Below are 11682 nucleotides of genomic sequence, written 5' to 3'. Positions count from 1 at the left end.
TCGCACACCCAATTTTCCAAAAGGTGATTTTGATATGAACAAAGAGGCGATGGTATTAACAAGCAGATCCTCCATTACCATATGTTAGTTATGCAAATCGGTTTGCACAATGAATTCCATGAGTTCAGGCGAGGCTCTAACCTCAGTGCACTGCTCACCAATTTAAGTGGGCACATCAAAGGCCCATGAACATGGCCTGCTTTGGAGTGTATCTGAAAGCTTTTATGCTGTTGTTGTTTAATTGAATATTGAAGCATGTCTTTTATTTTTGCACTGAACATTTTCCTGTTTGTGCACTGAACATCTTGCATACATTTTTGTCTCTCTACATTGTTGCCATTTTTGCTCGAGCCTTGATTTTGCTTGGAGTCTTGGCAATTACTGCGGCAGTACATGTTGAAGCTATAGAAGTTCGGTGGAAGGGAATACCTTTGACTAGTCCCATGGTGCTGCACAAATAGGTTGAGGATGATGAATTTATGAAGACACATCATCATGGATCCACGAGGGTGACTTTCATGTGAGGCATAGTTCGGGCGGGCGACACATGCACCCAGTAAGCAAATCAGCAATCTGGATGCAGGAAATTGGTCAGGACAACCAAACTTGAAGGGCTTGCAGCTGCACCTTAAAGGGAAGGGGTAGAAGTGTGGGACTGAAGGAAGCATCACATTTTTGTCAGCCTTGGCTCAGTGGTAGCACGCTTGCATCTGAGTCAGAAGGTAGTGGCTTTAAACTCCACTCCAACGACTTCAGCACATAATCAAGGCTGACACCTCAGTGCAATCCTGAGGAAGTGCTGCATTGTTGGAGGTGCCTTCTTTCGGATGAGACGTTAAATCAAGTTAAAATCTGTGTGCCCTCTCAGGTGGACATAAAAGATCCCATGGTACTATTCGAAGAAGAGCAGGGGAGTTCTCCAGGTGTTCTGCCAACATTTATCCCTGAACCAACATCACTAAAACAGATTATCTGGTCATTTATTTCATTGCTGCTTGTGGGAGTTTGTGGTACTTTCCCTGACTGCAGCTTAGGACCCCTTTAATGGATGCTGAAAATGGCCGTCTCCTGATTTGTACCACCTATGGTACGAGAACTGGTGGTAGCAACGCAGGTGCGATGAAAATAATATGGTGGGGGGTCATAACTATGTCATTTGACCCCTATTAACATATATTCATGAGGCTCCTCCCTGTTTTCAGTGGAAGCTCTGGCCACCTGGATTGAGGTTGTAAAGTCTGTGGGTTGTGCAGTTAATTACGACACAGACTTCAGGAGTAACATACAACAGGACTTTACTATTCGAAGGTCAGGGCGAATCTGCCCTATAAATCATGCCACAGCACTTATATACCGGTGTGGTCACCGTCGGTATTACCGTATACAGAAGCCAAACAAGTAGTGCCACACCTAAAATAGTTCTCTTAAAGGTGAACGGTTACATACAATAGTCTCTTAAAGGTAGACGGTTACATACACTACAATCCTCCCTTTTTAGCTTACAACATACTATTTCTCATTAACATACATATATTCAACTTCAGGTAAACAATTTACAGATATAGTCTCTGTGGGAAACAGTTCACAGGTTCAGTCTCTGTGGGAACAGTGTATAGATTCAGTCTCTAGTCTTGACTCGGTCCGAACAACATCGCTGTGGTGTAGCCGGTTCACATTGCTAGCGTGACTCCTCCACTAGTCTTCCCCTTGACGTAACAGCTTGAACTCCCGTCCTGCTGAACCAGCAATGCTGACTTTTACAAACAGCTGTATTGCCTTGGTAATTTTCCTTCCTTTCCAACTGATTTATCTCCCTTTGTAGGGCCCACGTGCATGATCTGGTAGGAGTGATAATGATTTTGATGGTTATCATCTTCTGCTTCTTTTTCTTTTCTGCTTCTTGGAGACTCTTGGGGCTCCCTTATCAGCTGCCAGCTGTAGCGCCACCATCTCTCTATGTTCCTTAGACTTTAAGTGCTTCATCCTGATTTCTGCACTTTGGGAGTTTTCATCACAAGCTGGGCAGACCAGATCCTCGTAATATTCAGTGTCACTCAACAGGTCATGGTAATATTCGGTGTCGTCCTGAGCTAGTCGAGCGAGAGGGCCTGCTACTTCTTCCGTACCCAACTGGACGTTAGCCGACTGTTGTTCCCTCCCTAGACATCTTTCCTGAAGAGACTTCTTCATGCGTTCATATTCATCCCGCTCTTCCTGGGTTTCCTGCCAATCCTTCACTAATGACCTCGTTTGTGATTTCAACACTTCCCCTTCCCTCGGGGATTGATTGATCAGGCTATTCAATCCTTCTACTGGAGCAGCTGTTTCAACATTCTGCTGTTCACATTGACGTGATTCAGCGTACTTTTGGCATCCCTGTAAAATCTGTGTTGCAACCTCAGCTATTTCCATAACTTTTGAGAGCTCCGAACTCCTTCCCTTTGAAGATTGAAGCTCGTGTTCAGATTGTTCCCATTGTAGAGTCTTGTCCTTCAGCATATGAAGGAGTTGGCTGACCGTTAACTCTTCCACGGAAACACTGTGGGTCAGAGTCTTCTCCATTTCATCCACCTTTTCCTCCAATGCTTTCACCTTCTTTTCCTCTTGTACTTTGGCTTCCAGCGCTCGGAGAAGTTGCGCCTTGATGCTCTCTAGCTCATGTTCAGAGGCCATTCTTACAGTCTCTGTGTTTCTTACAGTTCCCTTTTCCTCCACTGAACGGATTCCCAGTTGAATCTGTTCTTCAAGTTGTTGAATCTCGGTCATTGCCGCCCCATATTTGTCTTGGGTTTCCTTTAATATTTTTATGAGTTCTTGTACATCTTGTCTTTCAGGTTCTGCCATGTCTTTCACCTCTAATTTCTCATCTATGGATGGAACTTCTACCGATGAGTCTGTCTTGGCCTTGAAAGAATTTCCTGCAGCCTTTGGACTTCTTGCTCATGTTCAACCTTCAGTTGCTCATATGCTTCCACTGAAACTAGCTTTTCGGAGGTTGCCGAGTTAACCCCTTCCAGAATTGTAGCCTGGGCCTGTTCATACTGTTCTTTCAACTTCTCACACTCTGCTTGTAAGGAGTCGTAGAGAAGAACTGGAATAAAATCCTGGCTTCCTGAAGATTCCTCTTCATTTGCTTCTTCCTGCAAATATTCTAACTCCTGAACAGCATAAGGGAGATGTGATCGGTAATTGGTCACGATGGCTCTATGGTCGCTCTCTGCTTGAGCTAGCTGCTTCTGTTGTCTTTCCAGATTCTCCCATTCGGTGTCATAGAACTTTTTAATTGTTTTCATCTCTTGTACGAGACGGTAACTCAATTGTTCTAATTGTTGTCGTAATTTGAAATAAGTTTGAGTCCGAGCTCGGTGTTCTTCCGTCATGGATATGTCCGTAACTTGAACAGGCTCAGAATTTTCTGTCGAACTAGGTTGTCGTTGTTCGGTGGAGTTCTGTTCTGAAACTTTGTTCTTCTCTGGAGCATAAGCCTTTATGCATGCCTTCGTTTTTCCAACCTTCGTCGGCAAATCCATTTCAGCCTTGTCTTTCATATTTGGGTTGGTCTTATCGTCATCCGTTTCAGAATCTGAGCTGATTGTCTGCACCGAGTCCTCACTCGTTATGGCTTTTAGATAGTGCCATTCCATGTCTATTTTCTTGATCCACTCCCGTCCTAGAAGTGGTGGTCCTCCCTCATGTAGTATGTATAAGTTCATTCTTGGGTGTTCTTTACCCCTATCTCTCACTTTGACTCTTATCTTTCCCATGGGGTATACTTTATGCCCCGTGTATGTCTGCAATACGAACTTGGTATCTCTTAAGGGTATATGTGAGAATAGCCGGTGGTAATCCCTTCGATTTATGACTGATAGAGCTGATCCAGTGTCCAACTCCATTTTCACTTGGATTCCAGCTATTTTTAGCATGACCCAGATAGTTTGTAGGTCAGCTTCCTTACTCACATTGTGAATTCTCAGACTACCCAGCTCCTGGCCGTTTGGGTCTGAGTCTGAATTCTGTTCGTCTGAACTCTTCTCAGCCACCTTGTGTACCTTGTTGTACTTTTCCTGTGATGGCTTCCTTTGGTTGTTGGTCCTTTGGTTGTTGGTCTTCTTCCCTGACCGGCATACCTTAGCTATGTGACCCAGTTTGCCACATTTCCTACATTCCTGGTTCTTAAACCAGCATTGGTTCTGGTCGTGTGTTGTCTTCCCACAACGATAGCATTTTGTTGTTGTCGAGGTAATTTGATCCACACTTAGTGCTGCTGTCTTTAGCTGCATTTCCGCAGTTCCCTTCGCTGCGGCTTCGTGCGATGCTGCAATAAGGACAGCCCTGTCAAGTGTAAGGTCGTTCTCTTCGAGTAGTCGCTTTTGCGTTCCTTCCTTTGCCAACCCGCACACGAACTTGTCTCGCAATGCCTCTGTCAGATTCCCTCCAAACTGGCAGTATTTCGCTAGTCTATGCAGTTCGACCAAGTATTCTGCGTTGCTTTCGTCTTTCCGTTGCGTTCTCGCGTAGAATTTGAATCGTTCCGCCAACATCAACGGTGTAGGGTTCAAGTGGTCCTTCAGGACAGCCACAATATCATCGAAAGTCTGATCCGCCGGTTTAGCTGGTGCTAGTAGATGCTTCAAGAGCCCGTATGTCTTTGCGCCCATCGAGTTCAGCAAGGTTATAGCTTTGTCATCTTCTTCTATTTTATTGGCCTCACAATAGATCTCAATGCGTTCCACGTACGTGGCCCAGTCTTCTACCTCGGAATTAAAATCGTTGATGTTACCACGCTTAGGCATCTTCCTCTCTTTGGGAACAACACAAGTATTTCTTTAAATTATTATTTCTTTTTTTTTCTAAGATGGCGGTTTTCCCGCGAAAATGGCGGTTTCCCGCTCTTATCCTCTCCCCGCCCACTTCAATGGCGGTTTCCCGCTTCTGTCTTCTTCCCCGCCTAATGGCGGCTTCCCGCGTTTCTTCCCTGGCGGGAGGGGTACACTTTCCCCACGGGCGACGGCCGCTGGCTTTCAGGTTCACAGCCTGCACGTCGGCTTCAAGGCTTTCCCTTTTTTTTTATTTTATGGCAGGGCGACCGGCTCTGGGTACCCCGTTGACGGCGAACAGGTTCAGCCGCTGGGCTGGCTCTCGCACAGTTCCCCTTGCTCGGCTCTGTCTCTCTCCCACTCGCTCGGCTCTACCGGCGCTGGGTACACCCCGTTGACGGAGGACAGTTCAGCCGCTGGACTGGCTCTCGCACAGTTCCCCTTGCTCGGCTCTGCCTCTCTCCCGCTCGCTCGGCTCTACCGGCGCTGGTTACACCCCGTTGACGGAGGACAGTTCAGCCGCTGGACTGGCTCTCGCGCAGTCTCTCTTGGTCGGCTCTGCCTCTCCCGCTCGCTCGGACCCCAATCGCGCCTCCCAGCCCTCTCGCAGTCCGGTGCTTCTCTCCCCGGCTGCGGCTGAGTTTCTCTCTTCCCGCGCCTACGCTCCTGGTCGCAGCGCTTCGTGGCTTCGGTCACCGCCCGGCTTTTCCCGCCGGTCGCGGTCTCTCACGACGCCGTTGGACCCGACTTTTTGTCCGGCTCCTTTTCCCCCTCGACCGTGGTCGAGTGCCCAGCCCTTATCCTCCGGCTATTCTTTTCACTTTCCCTTACTCACAGTCACCGTGGCAGAAGGGACAGTCAGTGCCTGTTGCTGATGGAAGTTTTTGTCGCTAAAGTCTTCCTCCTTTCTATTGCTGCAGCCTTGAGTTTTCTCCCAGCCGAATGACGAGGGCGGTTGCCTCTTTTCGACGCTCTTTCGTTGCTTTGAAATTATTGTTGCCGCAGGGTACGATCGGACTCGTCGCCACTGTAAAGTCTGTGGGTTGTGCAGTTAATTACGACACAGACTTCAGGAGTAACATACAACAGGACTTTACTATTCGAAGGTCAGGGCGAATCTGCCCTATAAATCATGCCACAGCACTTATATACCGGTGTGGTCACCGTCGGTATTACCGTATACAGAAGCCAAACAAGTAGTGCCACACCTAAAATAGTTCTCTTAAAGGTGAACGGTTACATACAATAGTCTCTTAAAGGTAGACGGTTACATACACTACAGAGGTCTACCTGAAAATCGGCACAGATGGGAACTCAGCGGTAAATCAATGTTTCTGTTGAGCTTGTTAATTTGGTTCCACTACCACCCAATATTAAGGTGCAAGTAGATCAGTGGGGACATGAAAATGGCCCCCACAGAATCCTATGGGGATTTGTTTGTTCCAGCTGCTGCCCAAGGACCTGTGTTTACAGGCCACACGTCTCCTACCTGGGGATATCCGGGGACACCTGTCTACGATGAATGCAGGTAATGTGGACGACTGTAGAGTGAAAGTATCATGACTGCTCCCTGGACAATGGACATTAACATGCACCTTGGAAAATCAGCCATTATAAACCAGAAGATGGACTTGAGAGAATGAAGACTGGCTGTTGGGAGACCAAGGCTACCATTTGCAGCCATGGCTGATGATCCCAAGTAGAAATCTTTACACAGCAGCAAAGCACAGAGACAATGAGGCTCATAACACTGCCACACAGAAATACTCAAGCTACAGTTCCATTGTTTAAATGCTCAGGCAGGCTGCTACTCTGCAGTCCTGCTAAAATCTCCACGGTCTGACATGTAAACTATTTGCTAATCTAATCTTAGTTTAAATTGCATCCAATGTATTTCTATATAAAACTATTTCTGGCAAATGTAGGTAGGAAAATGTCGCTGATTCTTGCAAGTTATAGCCAACAATAGGAACAGATCCACATAAGCTTCCTTTGATGAAAGTTAAAGAAGACATGGCAACCACTATAAGGGAATCTTATACAGTAGTTGCTTATACAACTATCAGAAGGCCTATAGACAATGTTTGTCTTTAAATTTATTGTTCTGCAATGATTACTGAAAAAGGCAGCTGCAGGTTTTACAATTAGCAGTTATTCAGAGTATTGTAGCAGTTTAGGTTGAATGTTATTTTTCTGCTCTGTTCTAGTTTAATGGCTCCTAACTATTTTATCTCTGTTCCTGTGAAACTAAGTATAAAGCACATTAGTAGGTTATCATTCCACCGGTAAGAAGTAATACAAAGGTACAGATGGAGTTCAGTGCAGCAAATGTTGTCATAGTTTACCCAAGCTGTGAGTCTGCTGAAGAAATCAAGGTTTTGACAGTGTTGCCTGCAAGAATGCATCACTTCATTAACAAAGCGTCCAGGGCATATGGACAGTGCTTAAGGCAATGTTTGGCTCCACATGGGCTATATCTGCAGATGCCTAAATAGCAAGAGAGTTTCTTTTCACATTTACTTATCCACTGATTTAATATATTCCAAAAACAAGCAATTCTTTACTTTTTCCTTCCCTCCACTTCTCTCCTTCCTCCTGAAGTTGTTGGCTGTTGACTTATATAAGGGTTAAGTTTCTCCTTCTGTGAGATTGTGATGGGCGGGGATGAAGGAGCAGCAAGTATGCACTGTCTTGGACCTTGTGTTATCCCTATGAAGGCTACCTTCCTTTGAGAGATTGCTTCCCATCACCGTGTATATACACTGAGGAACTTGTGCACCACATTGATTTTGTTGCTGGTCTTCTAGCTCTACACTTTCTTCGCCTACATCAGGTTTCTCATGGTGGTCATTTTGAGATGGAGATGAAGGTGAAAGGAGAGGATTTTGCTTAGTTCATGTTTGATTATACATAAGGGCTGAGGTTCCAGCTTCAGCCTTCTGGTTGGAAGCCTTGCCCATTGGCAACACATGTCGGAATTTCTGGCAAATAGGATTTTTAGACCATTTAAATTAATGATCAAAAAATCCCCCACAGTGCACCTGAATATCTGGCACGCGCTCTCATAAGAACATAAGAAATAGGAGCAGGAGTAGGCCAATTGGCCCCTCGAGCCTGCTCCACCATTCAATAAGATCATGGCTGATCTGATCCTAACCTCAAATCTTCTATCACTCTCCATCCCACCCGAACCCATGTGATCTCCCGGGAGAGGCGAAAAACCAGATAAAAAACCCAATGGCCAATTTGGGTGAAAAAATCTGGGAAATTCCTCTCCGACCCATCTAGGCGATCGAAACTCTAACAGGAGATCACTCTGTCCCTATATTTTCTACAGTACTTACCTTCTGTAAAGGCGATCTCCACCCCAACCAGGAACAGGAATAAAACCATCTCCTGAAATCTAACAGAATTAGAACACAAGAAGTAGGAGCAGAACCAGGCTACACGGCCCCTGGGCCCGCTCCACTACCCACAGGGCCATGACCATTCCGAACCTAGACTCATGTCCAATTTCCTGCCCACTCCCCATAACCCTTAATTCCCTTTACTTCTAGGAAACTATCTATTTCTGTTTTAAATTTATTTAATGATGTAGCTTCCACAGCTTTCTGGGGCAGCAAATTCCACAAACCTACCACCCTCTAAGTGAAGAAGTTTCTCCTCATCTCAGTTTTGAAAGAGCAGCCCCTTATTTTAAGATTATGCCCCCTAGTTCTAGTTTCACCCATCATCGGGAACATCCTCACCGCATCCACCCGATCAAGCCCCTTCACAATCTTATATGTTTCAATAAGATCGCCTCTCATTCTTCTGAACTCCAATGAGTAGAGTCCCAATCTACTCAACCTCTCCTCATATGACCACCCCCTCATCCCCGGGATTAACCGAGTGAACCTTCTTTGTACTGACACGAGAGCAAGTATGTCTTTTCTTAAGTATGGACACCAAAACTGTATGCAGTATTCCAGGTGCGGTCTCACCAATACCTTGTATAACTGCAGCAATACCTCCCTGTTTTTATATTCTATCCCCCTAGCAATATAAGCCAACATTCCATTGGCCTTCTTGATCACTTGCTGCACCTACATACTAACTTTTTGAGTTTCGTGCACCAGGACCCCCAGATCCCTTTGTACTACAGTACTTTCCAGTTTCTTGCCATTAAGATAATAACTTTCTCTATGATTTTTCCTGCCAAAGTGCATAACCTCACACTTTCCAGTATTGTATTCCATCTGCCAAATCTCTGCCCACTTACTTACCCTGTCTATGTCACTTTGCAGGTTGTTTATGTCCTCCTCACTCACTACTTTCCCTCCCATCTTTGTATCATCTGCAAACTTTGATATGTTACACTCGGTCCCCTCCTCCAAATCGTTAATATAGATTGTAAAGAGTTGGGGACCCAGCACTGACCCCTGCGGAACACCACTAGTTACTGATTGCCAGTCTGAGAATGAACCATTTATCCCAACTCTCTGCTTTCTGTTAGAGAGCCAATCCTCCACCCACGCCAGAATATTACCCCCAATCCCGTGATTTTTTATCTTGAGCAATAATCTTTTGTGTGGCACCTTGTCAAATGCCTTTTGGAAGTCTAAATACACTACGTCCATTGGTTCTCCTTTATCCACCCTGTATGTTACTCCCTCAAAGAACTCAAGCAAATCTCGGTGGGTGACACTCCCCTGCTGGAATATTACCTCTATAAACCTAATGATTGTATCACAATAAAAATTTGCAGAAAATTTGAAGCTCAGGCTTGTTTCAATTTATGCTAAAGCAACTGGCCAGACACTTCTTGTTACTTGAAGAAGTTACATTAAATATTATTGCAATTAATTTTATTGCAACATAAATAATAGTAACTGAGATTGATAGATCTGAAGTAATATGTGCTTTCATAAAATAATTTAAAAATTGCCAGAATCTGTGGAGTGAGATGATGGTCAGGTTATTCCTCTTAGCTCTATCTAAATCAACTTAGAACATAAGAATTTTTAGAAATTGGAAAAGGCCTTTATGACTGATCTCTACCCAACCTACCAGCTTTCTCACCATCCTTCTCCCTCCAGAATGTAATTGTCCCTTCATTCATTTGCTCTGTTTATTTCAAAGGCCATCTCTAGCAACTTATTACATATGTCTGTTGCACTTGGTATAGAAATGTGTTCTTTCAACATTAAACACATTGGTAAAATATTACGCCTCTGTGCAGCTTTATAATGCATGGGTTTGCGATTTTGTTATACACAGGACTTTTTGCCATAAAAAGTTAAAAATTGTGCCATAGGGTCTTTTATGTCCACCTAAATGGGTAGACATTAAAAGACAGCACTTTTGACAGTACAGCACTCTCTCAGTATCTCACTGAAATGCAGGTCAAGGTTATATGCTCAAGTCTTGGAGTGCGGCTTGAACACGTAATGAAAAATATGCATTATACACAATTGTTGGGAAAGGGCTGAAAAAGACTTCTGTGTATGCGGATATGTATATGTTTAGTATGATTATATAAAGGTTAATAGATATTCAGAAATAAGTTACCAGGGTGAAATACAATCTGAGCAATTAGAGTAATATAACTTAGAATTGTGAAGTTTGAGTGGTTTGTTAATATCCTCTGAACACTTTGATTGTATTACATCCTTAAAGCTACCAGATTCTATACAAGGCTTTTGCTTGAGGTTTAGTGGAGCAGAAACTGACAAGGAACTGATCAGAACTGATTGCAGCTGTTAGGACCATTCCTGTTTTAGCTGGAAATGTGGCACAGTGCATTGCTTCTCCAGCAAATAGTGTCAAGAGTAAAAACAACAGTTCATGCCTCTGATTTTCCAATTCCACCTTTTAGGGTCAGGAAGAAGCACTGAATAAATGGACAGGGGATAAAATTAAAGCCACGTTTACCCTGGAGTACAGGCTTGTGTTCTATGATGATTTCAATTTAAAAGTATCAATTCATTTTTGAATTTCTTTTTAAAAATCTGTGTATTAAAATCAACAATCAGAATTACCAAATTCTTGGAACAAAATAGTAGGTCTATATTTATTTCTTCATGGCAAAATTCAAAGTTTACCTTATTGTCCATTTTATTATTCAAAAACAAAAACTTGCATTTATACAGCATCTCTAATGTAAAAAAAGTCCCAAAGTGCTTCATCAACGGTGATTAAAAATTGACCAAAATAATATTATCAATATATTATACTGTACACACTAAATCCGTATATTTGAAAAATATAAAATATTTATGAATTTCAAGCCTATAAAATATTAGCATTCTTTTCAGAAAAAATCTACAATGATGATACCTAAATATTTTTTAAAAACTGAACCAAGGCAAGGCTGGTGATCACAAAACTGAGCAATCTGCAGAGTTGCTACATGTCCCTGCTGTATCCAGGCACCAGCAATGTTATTGGGAGTGAAAGCTTATTCATTTGTTCATCAGCATGGAGAAACATGACTCCCCGTCTTGAACAGAATGTGGGTTTACTAAAATCAATCTATTACCTTCACTGCAACACTTTATCACTGCTGGAGCCGTCAAGTACAATTAGTACTTATCAACCTTTAGCCAGGGTGATATATAGTGAAGTCATAAGCAAATGATTATGTGAACTTTTCATGATTGAGAATGTTTGGTCCAAATGTTGATCTACTGACAATGGGGGAAGATTTCCTCTCTGCACAGTGTGTAAAACAATCATGAGCGTATTTATAAAGAACATGTTTAGGATTTCATTACACCAGGGACACAGGTATCTCAGTTTGATGTTCTAGAGTCTGATAGAAAATCAAATTGTAGCTGTTTTTTCAGTGGTTGGTGCCAAGTGGCGAGTATCAGAGAGAGAAGAA

Source organism: Somniosus microcephalus, chromosome 17, assembly GCF_052327205.1.
Source record: "Somniosus microcephalus isolate GS21.2 chromosome 17, FLI_Smic_1.0, whole genome shotgun sequence".
Taxonomy (NCBI): Eukaryota; Metazoa; Chordata; class Chondrichthyes; order Squaliformes; family Somniosidae; genus Somniosus; species Somniosus microcephalus.
Note: the sequence above shows the minus strand (reverse complement) of the source record.